General features: G+C 47.4%; 1 long non-coding RNA gene across 1 annotated transcript; it reads left to right on the top strand.

Annotated features, from left to right (window-relative positions):
• Nucleotides 1-2,629: 2,629 nt before the first annotated feature.
• On the top strand, nucleotides 2,630-12,051 carry LOC123094854 (uncharacterized). Its single transcript, XR_006446008.1, has 3 exons — nucleotides 2,630-2,642; nucleotides 10,747-10,749; nucleotides 11,832-12,051. It is a non-coding gene; the product is annotated as an uncharacterized lncRNA (long non-coding RNA).
• The last annotated feature ends 207 nt before the right edge of the window (nucleotides 12,052-12,258 follow it).

Below are 12,258 nucleotides of genomic sequence, written 5' to 3'. Positions count from 1 at the left end.
TAAGCACCCCCATTGTAGACGCCCTTATGAATCCTTAATTTTTTCATTTCAGCTGCCCTCAGAGTTCTGTAAATGTCAACGGTAAAAACTCATCTTATTTAGCATTGCTACCTATGTATTGCTGAAAGGGGTTCGTGTTGTACCAAGCTGGCTGTTTGATGGAGAATACGTAGTACCAAATTTCCCTGTACATTGGTTCTGGGCTCTTTACTATACACGTGTAGGTAGACAAGTTTATCTTATTAAAATATTTTCCTTTCCTTGGCTGATTGTGTTACAATTCATTTTTATGATGACAAAGGTATTTATTTGTAGTGAACGACCATGACATATATAGCTAGGGAAGCTTTCTGCACAAAGAGGAGGCAACTCCATGATTATGCTTTGACATAGCCTCCACAAAGCAGAGGTTTGAGTTATTGATTTTCCCTATTCGGTACAATTTGTTTTGGTTTTATATAAATAAATATAAGCCATATTTTCCCTGTACTCACTTATTCTAGAACTTAGTTAATTTAGTAAATGAGCATGTGTTGTCTTATGCATATTCTTATTTAGATAAGCGGTGGATATTCAGGACTTGTGCAGGGCAATTAGGAGAAATATAATGTATCATCCTGGTGTTCATTATTTTCTTTGAAGTGTTTCAAAATTGTTGAAATCTTGCATCTACTTGTATTTTCTGGACCACAACAAATTTTCTTAGGAAACGAAGGACGTGTGGTATGTCAGTAAATGATTTTATTCAAGAGAGGTAACTTGTTTCTTACTTAGTATGTTCTTTTAAAGGTTTGACATATAGCAAGTTTGTTCATAAGAAAACACAATGATCAAAGTGTTTGTCAAATGTAGGCTATTTTTCTGCGTACAGAGGCTACTGATGTCGTCTTCATCATTTGTAAGGAGCTCCTCCTTTAAATTTTACTACTGATCTGTTGACCTGCTTTTCTCTACTGTTAGTTGCTCATCTCATTTCTTTCATTGTTGTAGATTGACAAAAATGAATGGATTATGCATGGCTCAAATGTTGATTCCAAGGTCGAGAATGGGGCTGCTAATATACAATTAGAATGTGATTTTTGTGGTCAATGTTTCAGACATTATGTTTTAGAATAGTTGAGGAGTTGGCTGCAAGGTTGAGAATTAGGCAACTACTAGTAGATAGTTTCACATTTTGTAAACTTTTGACCATATTCTTTGTAATGCAACATATTTGATATAATATATGATACCTTTTTGTTCGTTATATTGTGTGGCTTTTATGCACTATCAGCATTGACCTATTTATTTTGGAAATACCATTAATTGTTCTTACTATCTAGAAAGCTTCTGGTCGTTGCAATGATTTGTTATGTCCATTTGAAAATCCTTTTGTGCAGGGTAGCCACCAACGCATATGAAGTGTTGTTATATTGTAACTATATACGTTGCTATCTTACAACGCTTCTACACGTTGTTTACCAACAAATCTATATACGTTGTTGTAGACCCTTCCAACGCCACAAACGGCAACGCATAAAAATCCGTTGGTGTAGACCATCGCAACGCATATAGGAACATACGACAACGCATCAATGCGTTGCTGAAGGGGGGTTCCTGTTGTAGTGGTGGCTCGTCAATCTGGCGATCAACGTTGTAAAGACGGTATGCTCCGTTGTGGAGAACTTTGGTAACAATGAAAGGGCCTTCCCAAGTAGGGGCGAGTTTGTGTGGCTTCTGTTGGTCCACTCGGAGGACCAAGTCTCCTTCTTGGAAGGCTCGGCTCTTCACATTTCTGGCGTAGAATCGACGCAAGTCTTGCTGATAGATGGTCGACCGAATCATGGCCATCTCTCTTTCTTCTTCTAGAAGGTCGACTGCGTCCTGCCGGGCTTGTTCTGCTTCAGCTTCAGAGTAGAGCTCGACTCGCGGTGCATTGTGAAGCAGGTCACTTGGTAGAACCGCCTCAGCTCCGTAGACCAGAAAGAACGGAGTCCTCCCAGTCGACCGATTTGGAGTAGTCCTCAATCCCCAAAGAACTGATGGAAGTTTGTCGACCCACGCGCCTGCTGCATGCTTGAGGTCACGCATCAATCGGGGTTTCAGTCCTTTGAGAATTAGGCCATTTGCTCTTCCTGCTTGTCCATTCGACTGGGGGTGGGCGACTGAAGCATAGTCGACTCTCGTGCCTTGGGAAGCGCAGAGAGCTTTGAATTGATCAGAGTCGAAGTTTGACCCATTATTAGTGATGATGCTATGCGGAACTCCATAACTGAATATTAATTCTCTGATGAAGCTGATGGCAGTGCCAGCATCAAGATTTTTAATGGGCTTGGCCTCGATCCACTTGGTGAACTTGTCGACTGCCACCAGTACATGGGTGAAGCCGCTCCTGCCAGTTCTCAGCGGTCCAACCATATCTAATCCCCAAACAGCGAAAGGCCAGACGATCGGGATGGTCTTCAAGGCTGAGGAGGGTTTGTGTGACATGTTGGAGTAGAACTGACATCCTTCGCACTTGTCGACTATCTCTTTCGCCATTTCATTTGCTCTGGGCCAGTAAAAACCCGCTCGGTATGCTTTAGCCATGATGGTCTGAGAGGACGCATGATGGCCACAGGTCCCCGAGTGGATGTCATTGAGAATCATTCGACCCTCTTCCGGTGTTATGCATTTCTGGCTGACTCCAGTCGTACTTTCTCTGTACAACTGTCCCCTCATGACAGTAAAGGCTTTGGATCGACGGACGACCTCTCGAGCCTCCTCTTCATTCTTTGGGAGCTCTTTCCTTAGAATATACGCGATATAGGGCACTGTCCAATCGGGAGTGATAACCAGAACTTCCATGATTAAGTCGACCACAGCTGGGATCTCGACTTCAGTCGGATCTGTGGCGCTTTTTGGCTGCGGGGCTTCTTCAGTAAATGGATCTTCTTGAACCGACGGCGTGTGAACATGCTCCAAAAACACGCCACTCGAGATGGCTTCTCTTTTGGAACCTATCTTCGGCAAGTCATCGGCTGCTTGATTTTTCTGTCGGGGGACGTGATGGAGCTCTGATCCCTCAAATTTCTTCTCCAGCTTTCTGACTGCATTGCAGTAACCAGTCATGGCTGGGCTTCTAACGTCCCACTCTTTCATCACTTGGTTGACCACCAAATCCGAGTCACCGTTGACCATGAGGCGACGGACGCCGAGTGAAATGGCCATACGCAATCCATACAAGAGTGCTTCGTATTCTGCTTCATTGTTGGAAGAATCAAAGTGAATCTGGAGTACATATCTGAGCTTATCTCCTCGGGGGGAAACCAACACTACCCCGGCACCGGAACCATTCAGCATTTTAGAGCCATCAAAGAACATAGTCCGGTGCTTCGAGTGAACTTGAGTCGGTAACTGCTGTTCAGTCCACTCGGCGAGGAAATCTGCTATTGCTTGGGACTTGATAGCTTTCTTTGCCTCAAATCTGATATCCAGGGGAAGAAGTTTAATCGCCCATTTTGCCACTCGGCCAATTGCATCTCTGTTGTGCAGAATCTCTGATAAGGGGGCGTCGCTGACGACTGTCATGATATGGCCAGAGAAGTAGTGAGCAACTTTCTTCGTGGTCATATAAATCCCATATACAAGCTTCTGATAATGAGGATATCGTTGCTTGGATGGGGTCAGGACTTCGGAAATGTAATATACTGGGCGCTGAACTTTGAAGGCTTTCCCTTCTTCTTCCCGCTCGACCGTAAGTACAGTACTGACGACTTGTCCTGTGGCTGCAATGTAAAGCAGCAAAGGCTCTTTGCTGATCGGGGCAGCAAGCACCGGCTGGGTGGAAAGCAGAGTTTTTAACTCTGCAAGCGCTGCGTCAGCTTCAGGAGTCCACTCGAACTTGTCTGACTTCTTCATCAGTCGGTAAAGAGGCAATGCCTTCTCACCGAGACGAGAGATGAATCGACTTAAAGCGGCCAAGCAACCAGTAAGCTTCTGATCATCGTGCACATGCACAGGTCGTTTTATTCAGAGTATGGTGCCCACTTTCTCTGGGTTTGCATCGATTCCTTGTTCGGAAACGAGAAACCGAGTAACTTTCCACCAGGAACTCCGAATGTGCACTTGGATGGGTTAAGCTTGATATCATACCTCCTGAGGTTGGCAAATGTTTCAGCGAGGCCAGTCAGCAGGTCGGAACCTTTCCGTGACTTGACCATAATGTCATCCATGTACGCTTCCACATTCCGACTGATTTGAGTGAGCAAACACTTCTGAATCATCCTCATGAACATGGCTCCGGCATTCTTGAGGCCGAATGGATGGTGACATAACAGAAGCACCTGAATGGGGTGATGAAAGCTGTTTTGATCTCATCGGGCCCAAACAGACGGATCTGATGGTACCCGGAATAAGCGTCTAAGAAAGACAGTCGCTCACATCCCGCAGTCGAGTCGACTATTTGGCCGAGGCGGGGAAGAGGAAAATGATCTTTCGGGCAGACCCGATTGATATGCTTAAAATCAATGCACATGCGAAGCGAATTGTCCTTTTTGGGGACCATGACGACATTGGCGAGCCACTCGGAGTGGTAAATCTCTCAGATGAACTCTGCTGCTAAGAGCCGAGCCACCTCTTCGCCAATAGCCTTCCTTTTCTGGACGGGAGACCGTCGCAGATGTTCCTTCATAGGTTTTGCCTTTGAATCGACTCACACACGATGCTCAGCCAGTCCCCTGGGTACACCCGGCATGTCAGAAGGTTTCCATCCGAAGATGTCCCAGTTCTCAAGGAGGAACTGGATGAGCGCTTCTTCCTATTTGGGGTCGAGTGTTGTGGAGATATGAGTCGGAGCAGCGTTGGGGTTGGTCGGGTGGATGTGAACTGGTTTTGTCTCACCGGACGACTGGAACGCTGATTCCGTAGCAGGCTTTTTGGCACGCAACAAATCACTCGGGTCCGCATTCCTCTGGTGTTCCTGCCACTCTTCTGCCACCATCTGAGCATCGGCGATCTTTGAGCCTTTCTGGAAGCACTCTTCTGCCTTCTTGTGGTTACCAGTGACAGTGATCACGCCTTTAGGGCCAGGCATCTTTAGTTTGAGGTACACGTAACATGATCGAGCCATAAAACGTGCATAAGCTGGCCTGCCAAAAATAGCATGGTAGGCACTCTGGAAATCCACAACCTCAAATGCCAGCTTCTCTTTGCGGAAATTCTTTGAATCACCACAAACCACATCAAGAGCAATCTGGTCGAGTGACGCGGCCTTCTTGCCAGGAATGACTCCATAGAAACTCATGTTGCTTGTGCTGAGTCTGGACATCGGAATGCCCATCCCTTTCAGCGTCTCAGCATATAGTATATTCAAACTACTGCCCCCATCCATCAACACTTTAGTCAGTCGAGTGCCCTCAACGATTGGGTCGACCACCAGAGCTTGCCTCCCAGGGGTGGCTATGTGCGTCGGGTGATCAGACTGGTCGAATGTAATGGCGGTTTGAGACCACTTTAGATAATTGGGTGTTGATGGAGCAGTCATATTCACCTCTCGGTTTATAACTTTCAGTCGGTTTTTGCTCTCAACGTCAGCAAAAATCATCAGGGTGGAATTGACCTATGGATATTTCTCGTCACTGTCCTCCTTGTCCCCAACTTTGTCTGACTCTTTTTCCTTATCCTTGTGCTGCTTTCCTTGGAACTGCTGTATCAGGAGTCGACACTGTCGGGTGGTATGCTTCAGATAAATGAAGTTACCCTCTTCATCTTTCTTCGTGTGGATGTGACACGGTAAATCCATCACGTCGTTTCCTTCTTTATCTTTTACTTTTTTGGGGTTACAAGTCCCCTTGGGATTTCCTTTGAACTTCCCTTGAGTCACGGCCAAGGCTTCTCCAGGAGCGGCTGGCTCGGCTTTCCGCTTCTGCTTCCGACTGGAGTTACCTCCTCTGGATTCCTGGGCGACTAACTTATGCTTGCCGCTCCAGAGCCGATTCTCTTCCTCACCATTGGCATATTTGGTGGCTATTTCCATCATTCGACTTAGAGACATGTCTCCGGTTCGACCAAATTTCAGGCTTAGCTCTCTGTACTTTACACCCTCCTTGAAGGCGCAGACTGCCTGGTGATCAGATACATTCTCTACTGTGTGATGCAGTATGATCCATCCCTGGATGTAATCCCTCAAAGTCTCATTCGACTTTTGCACACAAGATTGCAGCTCTGTCAGTCCTGCTGGTCACTTGCATGTTCCTTCGAACGTTCTGACAAACACTCGGGAGAGGTCCTCCCAAGTGTAAATGCTGCTGGGTGTCAACTGATTCAGCCATGCTCTGGCTGACCCTTCCAACATAAGAGGCAGATGCTTCATGGCCACCTCATCATTCCCGCTGCCAATCTGAACAGCCACTCGGTAGTCTTCAAGCCAAGTATCGGGCTTAGACTCACCGTTGAACTTGCTGACTCCAGTCGCCAGCCTGAAGTTGGGAGGAGTCACCACAGCTCTGATGGCTCTGCTGAAACACTCTGGTCCGGAGACATGCACTTGGCTGCTGGTGGGTACATCTCTATCGTTACCCTCTCTGTGGGCTCTGTTTCGGTCGACCAGACCTTGAACGATGATGGATCTCGCATCAAAGCCTGGTTTCCTGGGGTCGACCGGAATCCTTCGCCCGCCACTGTGCTGGCGTCTATCATCCTGCTGTCGAGGCATATAGGACCCACCCCTTGGGGGGAGTAGGCACTCGACGTCGATCGTTGCGATCAAATCAGTGATCATACTGCTCATGGTTCCTGTACTGATCATGCCGGTCACCACGCCCTTCATGCCTCGGGGGCGATCTGGGGCTATGAGCCGACTGGACCGTATTCGCTGCCACGGACCTGCTGTGAATCCTGTTCCGCCACTACGACACAGCTGAGTTCTGATCTCCTGCTGCCCGGAGCAAATCTCTGATCTGCATCAAGCCTCTGCCAGCCTCTGACTGGGAAGGCTGAATTGATTCTGCTATACGGGCTGCAGCTGCTAAATTCTGAATCGGAGTTCGATATACCTGACTCGGAGGTGGAAAGAGCTGGCGTCGACTGGAGTTTGGAATCCGTTGCTACGCGCGCTCGTCGAGTGCCCGCCGAAGGTTCTCCAGTCGAGTGCGCTCGGCCAGGTTGGCCAAGCACGCGTCCTCCAAGGCGCGAGCCTCAGGGGTTTCTCCAACGATCGGAGTGTGAAGCGCATCCATGTTCCGGCGGCGAAGCTCTTCCCTCTGCTGCCAATTGAGGGGATCGGGGAGATATTCCTCATGGGCGTGCGACCGGGAAAGCCGGGGGGGACGTGCGGTCCATTGACCATCAGGACCTCCGCCGCTGGATCACTACTATCGCACTCGGATGCAGTCTCTGCGGAGCTAGTCGACAAGTCGAACAGGCCGTAGAGAGATTCGTCGGGCTCGATTGCCGCGACTTGGGCGGTGGTCGACTGGCGAGCCACCGCGTGCCTCACCCACTGCTGAAGCCTCGACCGACCGGAGCGCTTACGCCGACGGGAAGCTGGGAGGGAGGATGACACAAAAACCGGCCGATACTGGGTCGACGGTTGCCGCAGAAGGACGCCACAGATGCACGCTCGAAAGTGCGTAGCCCCGCAGACTGGGAGCACGTCGACGTCGAGCAGAGCCTCATGCAGCAAGGCAGAGTCGTCGGCGACGAACATGAGCGCGCCGAGACGGATCTCGCGGCCCTCAACCAAAACTCCGCCTGAAACCATGATGACGGGAATCAGAAAAATTGCAACTTCTCCAATAAGTCGCTAAGACACCTGCCCCACGGTGGGCGCCAACTGTCGTGGCTCTAAGTCTGATAGTAATGTAGGAGGGTTCTAAGGAGAGGCAAGATCCTAGCTATGGAGTAGTTGTGCACACAAGAGTTTTATGAGTTCAGGCCCTTCTCGGAAGAAGTAACAGCCCTACGTCTCGGAGCCCGGAGGCGGTCGACTGTATTATATGTGTGAGAGTTACAGGGGTGCGAACCCTTCTGCCAGTGGAGGGGGGTGGCTTATATAGAGGATGCCAAGACCCCAGCCAGCCCACGTAGCGGAGGGTTAAAGTACATTAAGGCCTGGCGTTACTGGTAACGCCTTACATAAAGTGTTATCATGACCATAAAGACTACTTAATTACAGACCGTTTGGATATAGAGTAGATCTTGAACTCCTAGTGGTCGAGTGAGTCTTCATGGTCGAGTGTCTTCAAGTTCGTCGAGTGTCTTCCAGTCAGTCGAGTGGAGTCCCTCTAGGTCGACTGGAAGATGACTTCTTCTAAAGATGTCCTTGGGGAGGGTACCTTAGACAGGTCCATGACCCTACCCTAGGTACATGACTTCATCAGGCTGGGCCTCCGGTTAATAGGTTAGTCCTAAAAATAATATAAAAGTGTATAATAAAGCCTATAATCATTCAAAACAGGTAATAAAATAGCATGAATGCTTCATAAATTATAGATACGTTGGAGACGTATCACTCACTGATACCTCAAAATGCGTGAGTGCACGATACATAGAGTCTACAGTGAAAGAGCCTGATAATAGTAAGGTTCCAGCAAAACACATCCCGGCCTTGTGTCGGGTTAATCAAATCCAGACGGGACAAGAGATTATTCCATGACATAAGTTGGCTTAGCCAACATTGATAAATAGATGTCATGGAAGCCCATGCCTTCTTGCTTCTAGGCACACACAACTTCCATGAAGCCCCCCCCCCCCCCCCCCCCCCCCCCAACACACCATAAGTAGTGCAACATTTTGTCAATTATTCCTTTGTATGCTTGTTTAGGAATTTTGGAGACACCCATCGTATATAATGGTATAGTCTGTATAGCCGATTTGAGAAGAACTTCATTTCCTATTGCCGATAACTACCTTTGTTTCCATCCATTACTCCTCTGATTATCATAATGAATAAGAAATTGAAAGCAACTAGTTTTACTGATATATCGATACTACCAACTATGGTTGGCTAGCCTAGATATGAGTTATTATTGACTTTGTTGTACCAATAAAGACCAAAGTCCTAGAGGCAACTGATAATGGGCAGCATCATATATTAGTATCACACATATAATACTAGTATGTGATACTCTCTTTATAGTGCATAATATTCTAGTATCATAAATCATCTTATTTATTGACATGCATGACACATAGTAACGTAACATTTATTATGATGCGGTATCTTACTCTAACCTTCTTTTTCTTATTTAATTGTCTTTCATATAAGTATGTTTGCTAATCTCATGATACCAGTTATGTTAGTCCTACCCACTATGACCAGCTTAACAACAAAAGGTGCCTCCGTAGAAAGTTTTGTGCATTGAAGCCTAAAGACTCGCACCGATTGTTGAAAGTAAAGATCGAATCGAAGAGACGGTCATGAATTGGTCTTCATTTCCATGCGGCGACAGATGGCAAAGCGAGAACTCGAGCGCATCTGTAAAAGTCAAACAGTGACGTGATTCTTTCGATGAGCGCGTGTTATTTCCGCTTCGCTTCCGACACAGCTAGTTACTGTTTCCTGATTAATGGCCGTGCTTGCCTTATGTAGCCGTCGGCACTCGGGTAATTTAACATGAACAGTTCAACTTAAAACTCTTCTACCCGCAGTTTGGCCTCATGTATCACGTGTCGCAATACGGTCAGTTGATAAGCTCTAGCGGGACAATGCCACTAGCGGTTCGGAGCTTCTTTCCTTCACTTTAATTCACCGGAGATAAGTGTGCCAATACGTCGTCCTACATTTGATATTGACCGAACCCTTTCTAATACGTCCCAGATGGAATCCGTATTCCAGAATTGTACTACTGTTAATATAGTACTTCCTCTGTCCCAAAATATAAAAACTTTTTTAACACTACACTAATGTAAAAAAACGTTCTTATATTATGGGACGGGGGAGTACTAAGTATTGAATTCGCCTCTTTGGAAGTGATGACAATGATGATGTACCTTTATTTTCTGCGAGGAACATTGAAGATGTACCTACCGTATAGAGTTCCGTAGTTGGTTTTTTCTACGGATACGGATGCATATGATGTGCCGTACTCCACTGCTGTACTAGTCTTTAATCGCAAACTTGCGACTGATGCTAGCTAGTGAGTTTCCAAACTTGGGACAGGCTGTCTTGGCACCAAGTGGTGTAACCTTGCCGTTCCGTTCCGTTTGGTTCCAAGGAGGCCGTTTTTCCTGTGCGGAAAAGGGGCAAGATGGCGGTGCGGCGCGCTTGGAAGCCAAGGGTCGGTCACGCCATCACGCTGAAACCACCGAGACCGACCCCACCCCATATGCCGGAGCGGAGCGGAACCGGCCACACTAGTGGGGCTGAGTAGTCGGTCGGTGCCGATACACGCGCTCGCGTCATGCCAGAGCCCTTCCTTTTCGACTGCGGCGCGCGTGCTGCGGGCCCCGTCCGTCTGTTGGTCACGCATGTGCACACGTTGCGCACGGGACGACACAACCGTCCCGACCCGTCCAACCACACGGTGACAGCGAGCGGCGCGCGGCCGGTGCGACATCATGTCACCGCAGCTTGTTTGCGCTTGACTGAAACGCGACGGCGGCCGTGCAAGCTGGAGCCACGCGCTCTCTCTCTCGCTGTACGCCGTCATGGCGGAGGAGTAGTCGGCGCCGCCGGCGTCGGCGTTTCACTAGGCGTACGTGGAGCAGTGGTACAAACTCACTCACCTCGCACATCATCGGCTACCGGAGAACCAAATCCATTACCCCTCCGTCCCATAATATAAGATCGTTTTTTACACTAGTTTTACACTAGTGTAGGTCAGAAACGCTCTTATATTATGGGACAGAGGGAGTAATCTACAACAACTTTGTGAGCGAAAGGCCGTAGCGGCCAAGACCACAGAGAACCTGAACTTCATCATCCAGCAGTGGGAGTCCTACTAGGCCGCGAGCAATGCTCAAGCAGGCGCGATCGCAGCATCGGACACGGAGGTGGCGCTGGTGGTACACGCGATCGCGGATGAGAATGCCAACAGTGGGGTGTTGTTCTCACCGCCCTACGCGGCTGGCTTGGGCCACTATGACCACGAGGCCGGCCCGTGGGCCCCACCTCCACCGGCAACGTGTAGGCTCTGGACTCTGACAAAGAATTAATAGGACATAGAAGATGAAGGTGCTCGTGTCACATGTCTTACTCTTCCCTGCCGGTGACACGCAACTTCACTTCACGAGTTTCATGGCCGGCAAAGATGTCGGACATGGAGAATAACAAAGACTTGGATGACGGACACCGGCGAATATTTAAACTAGGTTAACTTTCGAACGCTTTTGTTTAGTGAAATGTGTTAAAAAGTAACATGGTCATGTTTAAATGAAAATCACCCAGTTTACATGAAAGTCGTCCTATTTTCAAATTCCGTTTGAAATGTATGCGAACGTTTGAGGTATACGGTTGGATGGCCGGCTCCTACATCAGTATTGCAGACGCGTTTGGCTTTTTCTTTGTATCAACTATAAACCACTGGATTGTCTTCAATTGGATGGGGGAATCCAATTGACAGCCTCGATTCGTATCCTAGCTCGTCTAAGAGTGAGCTTCGCTTCAACCAAATCTTTCGTACCCTCAGCTTTACTCAAGTTAGCTTCGGCTATTTCAAGTGCCTTTTGAGCTTCTTCCGGATCAATATCACTACCCAGTTCCGCATCATTTCCTAAAATGATGATCTCATTATTAACTATTCTCGCAAAACCGCTCCACAGAACCGCTGTTAATCATTGGTCGTTGAGGAGGCGTATTCTCAAAGGACCCATATCTACTGCTGTGTTAATGGGGGCGTGGTTTGGTAATACGCCAATTTGGCCACTATTAGTGGATAAAATGATTTCTTTCACCTTACAATCCCAAATAATTCGCTTAGGAGTCAGTACATAAAGATTTAATTTCATTTCTGCGATTTGTTCTCCTCTTCTAAGGTTATAGCTTTCGTGCTAGCTTCATCGATGTTACCCACCAAATAAAAAGCCTGTTCAGGTAGGCCGTCTAATTCTCCGGAAAGGATTAGTTGAAATCCCCTAATAGTTTCCGCAAGAGCAAAGCAGAGACATTTATTTCGAAACAATTGAATTCATCGTCAGTTACCTCGGCAGAGGACTTGTAGCACGTAGCTTTTTTTTTGGCTTCAAAGTTTTAATCTTTCATATATTTTGAACCAAAAGACAAATTAAATTTGTTTTTCCTGTGACGAGAGCTTTCGAATGAGATCCATTTTGAATACAGTTTGATAAAATTTTAAAAAT

The sequence above is a fragment of the Triticum aestivum genome, chromosome 4B (assembly GCF_018294505.1).
Source record: "Triticum aestivum cultivar Chinese Spring chromosome 4B, IWGSC CS RefSeq v2.1, whole genome shotgun sequence".
In the NCBI taxonomy this organism is placed as follows: Eukaryota; Viridiplantae; Streptophyta; class Magnoliopsida; order Poales; family Poaceae; genus Triticum; species Triticum aestivum.
The sequence above is the reverse complement of the archived record's forward strand: the minus strand, read 5'-3'. Positions and strand labels throughout refer to the sequence as shown.